We start from the raw sequence: 5,363 nt of genomic DNA on the forward strand, positions 1-5,363 counted from the left end.
GTGTCCATGTGTCGGTCTCCAAGGCCACTATGCAGCTGCAGAGTGAGAAGAGCCGTAATGTTAAACTGGCCTTTGCTTTGCATCACTATCTCGCTTGCTCTCCATGGCTTGTTGTTTGCTTCCTGCTCAAAGCAGCCCGGCCTAGAGGTGTCATGGTAATGTTAGAGGTGAGTACGCTACAAATAGGAGATTTGCAAGAGTCACTGGATCCATCTTTGGGAACCAGGGAGTGCTAGACTAACTCCTCACCACTGTGTGCCATACTAACCTGGTCTTGTTCTCTGTACACCTGGACTTTGGAAACGGTCATCTCTACCTTCTCTCCTCTGCACCGCAGCTGCTAAAGAGGAGGCAAAGACCCAAATCCTGATCTCTGTGCAATGGGCTGTGCTCAGTGGAGTCCTTGGGGGTCACAGTAGCCCAGAGACTACTGTGTCCTCCCCTCCTCCACAGGTGGACTTAGCAACTGGATCCACACTGATCCACCAGCCGTGCCCACTGCAAGTCAGGTCTGATAGGATCCTCTCGGAGCATGCAGCTAGCTTTAACATCATGCTTTCCATCCATCCCTAACATGCCCACTGAGGAGAAGAAGATATAGGGGCTGGCTATGCAGGTTCTTCATGCACTCTAGACTCCCCAATGCCAGGAGAACCCCTCAGCAGGAGACCTGTGGGTGGTTTGCACTCATTTTCCATGCTGGGGTGGTTCAAAGGGAGCAGAGCAGTGCAAGGAATCTGCCCCAAAGTATTGATTGTGGCTCCTTCACCTTCTTGAAATAAAATGTTCAGCCCTCCGGCTAGACACCACTGCTCTAGGCGCTACGCCAGTATGAGCAACAAGAATGACTGATTGCAGTGTAGTAGCCATGTTGGTCCCAGGGTCTCGCTGAAACAAAGGTAGGTGAGGCAATCCAGTAAAAGATATGACCGTGCCGACCTTGACTCTCTAATAATGATGATCTCATTGCAAAATCAAGGGAGATCATGCACTCCGCTAGAAGCAACTATCTTTTCCCCTTAAGCCAAGGGGCTGTGCTACCTTTCATAAAATAGTGGCAGGATCTGCCCTCAGGCTAACAAAAAGTCCCTTGAAAAATAAAAGTTCCTTAGAGAATACATCAGACAGAGCTGTGACAGGACCCTGGGCTTTAAATTCTACTCCCTTGTTCCTTTAGTTTGGAGGGCTGTGGAATTCTCTAAATCACCCACCCCCCACCCCCACACAGACGCAATATTCTGGAATTGCTTGCTCTCAGTCAATCAACTAAATCTGTCTGTAAATGGAGAATTAAGTCCCCTCTGCTTTGGGTTTTTATGAGCTAAAAGGAGCCAATGCAAGGAGCCTATTTTTCTGCCTAGTGGCCTAATTCGATCTCAACACTGCAAAATATTTGTTTGAAATGTTTGCTCTTCGGCCTATTGGTGAAGATGTTGGCGTGAGACTATTGTCTTGGTGTCAAAGACAGTTAATCTGCTGCACCCAGGAGTACTGGAGCAATTTGTATAGCGTGGGTGCTGAGAGACATTGAACCAAACTGTAAACCCTGTATATGATGGAAACCACCTCAAGCCAGGAGGTGCAGCAGCACCCACAGCGCCCCTAGTTCCAGCACTTATGGCTCCACCTGGCAGCACCCAGACTGGCACTCTTTACTTCCATTGGCTTCGGAGGCAGTTTGGTGAGTGTAAGAAGTGCCAGATGTGGGCTGTAATACTGGGGTCTAATTTCAGTTGTTGGGCTTAGAGTGAAGGTATTGGGTGGTATTGATGGCCTGTGAGACACAGGAGGTCAGACTGGATGATCTAGTGGTCCCTTCTGGCCTACAACTCTATAACTCTGATTGGGTCCTTGCCATTGCTTAGGAAACTATTGTGATGTCACAAAAGATCATGATGTCAGATGGAGAATAAGCAGCAGTACCGGCTGGATTCTTACAAAAATTCTGCTTCCATTTACCAACATGTAACCCTATTGATGTCAATGTGGTAATCATTGGAGGCAGGACTTTGCCACCTGTTTTTATGCAAGTATCTGTTGCCTTGTAGATTGAGATTGAAAAGCCAGAATGAACCACTGTGATCATCTAGTATGACCTCCTACGTAACACAGACCAGAGAACTTCCCTGATATAATTCCCAGAGCATAACTTGAACTAGAGCATAATTTACACATCCACTTTTGATTTAACTCTTGTAAAATAGGACGCCATAGCTTACAACTGCAGAATTGTTTCCAAACTGATTATTTTTTCCATATTACCTCAGTAGCTGTTTGTGTCTCTATGCACTTTTGTTATCATAAGTAAAAAGCTCAGTTTATAACTCAGCTGTATGTATTCCTGGCTGAAATCTGATGTACAATGTCCTGATAATGAAAGCAATAACTGAGTAGTTTCATCTTGAGCTGGCTATTGTGAACAGCATGCAAAACCATGTGTGACCAACCATTATCGACTTCCTGTGCCATCTGTACCAACCTACAAAGTATATCTGTATTAAGTTGGCAGCATGCCAGCAGGCTCACATTGTATTTCTGAAAATAAATATCTCCCAAAACAAATATTTACTTTTTAGCAATTATTTAAAAACCCTACGTAAGTGCAACATGAATAATAAGCAGAGAAGTCACTAAATCAGGTGCCTTTTTAAGTCCTCAAAATGACAAGCAAGTCTTTGCTGAAAATGATTTATGAATATAATTCTATTTTGCTTGGTGGGCCCCACTCTTGTGTACATCAGTTAGCCTGACTTAGGGAAAAGGAAGCTCTATGAATTTCAGCTTCTTTTTTTATAGAATCATAGGGTTGGAAGGGACCTCAGGAGGTCATCTAGTCCAACCCCCTGCTCAAAGCAAGACCAATCTCCAGATTTTTTTACCCCAGTTTTCCAAGTGGCCCCCTCAAGGATTGAACTCACAACCCTGGATTTAGCAAGCCAATGCTCAAACCACTGAGCTATCCCTCCCCCTATAGCTATGTCTAGAGGCCCCAAGATTGGGTCCCCCACTGTGCAAAGCAACAACAGACAGGTCCCCCTGTATCAATTCATCTTTCCTCCACATCTAGCTAGCCCACGCTGGCTATGACTGGCCTCCTCCAGCCACTGGAGCCATCATGCCCATCTCAGAGGTTGAAGCTGCTGGGCCAACTGGGGTCTTTAAGGGTCTGTCTACAGTGCAGACTTGCGCTAGCAGTGCTGACATAGTGCATTAAAAATAGTACTATGGGCACTCTGGATCTCGAGCCCACCTGAGCCCCTACTGCTCAGGTCAGGAGCATCCTTACTGACATTTTTAGCCTGCTAAGTCAGGCCCCACTAGCACAAGTCTGTCTGCCCAGGTTGGGAGGCTTGGTCGCAGCCACAGTGTAGGCACACACTAAGGGGAAGGGAAATGGGCAGCAGAAACTTTTGTTCTGCTAACATTTCCCAGCAGCAATCTAGACATTTCTGAGCACCTCGGATATGACGGTGACCAGCACAGCCTGAGAACCCGCATAGAACAGACCAAATGCAGGTGCTAGAGAAGGGGTGTCGGGCTGATTGGGAGGTGGGGGCCAGGTTCCATGCATGATAGCGACCTACAGGCCATGATTTCAGTTGGTGGGGAGGGGCTACAAGAAAGGCAGTGTGACCTAGGGGCTAGGGCACTGGTCTGTGACTGAAGTGAACTGTTCTGTTCCCACTCAGCCACTGGCTGACCATGGGCAAGTCACCTCACCACCCTCTGCCGCACTTGCCCCATCTGTCAAAGGGGATAATGAGAGTGACCGATGTAAAGTGCTTTGAGATGGACGGATAAGTGCTGTATTCAAACTATCATATTAGCGCACACTGCCCACCATCTGCAGCAGAATGCCCCAGCATGTCACTGAGGGGCTAGCTGATCTGGGGCTCAATACGACTGCTACAAAGTAACGAACATTCAGTTAACTTCCAGCCTCTTATCGGCACGTTCATCACTCAGTGAACAATCTGGGTCCTCCTAGGCCACTGCTACTCCTGCCTGTTGTTCCTCTTCCTTCCTCATCCTCCTTTAGCTGGTTCTTTCCTTTCCCCATTTCTCCTCTGCTGTTCCCTCTGCACAACCTTCCCTGAAGCAAATCCTAAGCCCCACCCTGCTTGGCTTCTCACCCAGTCCCTTTTGCCCAGGCTAGTTCCTAAAATGAGGGCAGTGCAGGGTCGCCATTGGGTTTTAGAGCTGTCATGTCAATGAGATAATTAGGGGAGAGGGGCGTTCACTCCTCTAAGTCCACCTGCCTGCAGACTCAGGCGGATATTCAGGTTATGGTTGGAAAGTATCTCTGCAGCCACAAGGGTTAGAAACTTACTTTTTATTTTGTAGTTAAAGTTGAGATTCAAGCAACCTGGATATATCATGTCAGCCACAAAAATACCCCCTGCAGGCCAGATACGGGACACCTCTCCGCTACATGAATTGGGTAGGAAGATGGGGCTTTAGCTGAGCTATCTTGGCAGGCTCTGAGCATATAAGGGGCAGGAGGAGGCATGGCCAGGTTGTTTCTATACCCTGGGGATTTCATCACCCCTGCTAAAGGCATTGATGCAGGGTCACTGGGGTCTCAGCAGCTCCCAAACGAGGCAGATATAAGCCACTTGCCATCTGCCCCTGCACTGGCCCAGAGCAGTTTCAAAATGTAAAGAAGGAACCGCATTATAAAGCAGATGATGCACCTGAGCTGAGCTATGCGGCGAAAAGAAGGGAACAAACAAAAAGCTTCCCCGTCTTGTGACACGGAGGAAGATTTCTTGTTCAACGGTGCCCTATTAGAAGGGAAGTGTGGTCTTGTGAGCAGAGCAGCAAAATGGAAGTCAGGATCCCTGGCTTTTTTTCCTCAACTCTGCCTGTCTAGCTTATATTTTTGTGCAGCCACCCATCACCCTGAGGCTGAGCACCTCCTATATAAAATAGATGGGTGGTTGCATGGTTCCTAGTCGACTCCATGGAATCTGTGGTTCGTCTTTTTGTTCAGGTTATAGAAAGCTCAGTCTAGGGACAGCTGTGCCACTGCTTTGCTGTGAGACCATGAGAAGGTCACTTAACCATGCGCTGCTTGTTTTTCCCAGCTGTAAAGCACATGTAAAAATTTCCACAAGAGCATTCTAAAGCATCACTCATCACCAGCTGCAAAATGCTTTCAGAGCTCCAAAGAATCATTTTGTGTAAATACAAAATATTCTCACGGCTTGGGTCTGGTTAAGTTACCTCCAGCAGCTGTCATGATTGCTGACATTGCAAGAAGATGGAGACTATTATACAGACTTATAAAATGTTGACCAGTGTGGACAATGGTCGAAGACCAAACCTTTGCTGCTTTGTGTAATACACTGGCCAAGTGTCTG

This window comes from Mauremys mutica, chromosome 8 (assembly GCF_020497125.1).
Source record: "Mauremys mutica isolate MM-2020 ecotype Southern chromosome 8, ASM2049712v1, whole genome shotgun sequence".
NCBI classification, from domain to species: domain Eukaryota; kingdom Metazoa; phylum Chordata; order Testudines; family Geoemydidae; genus Mauremys; species Mauremys mutica.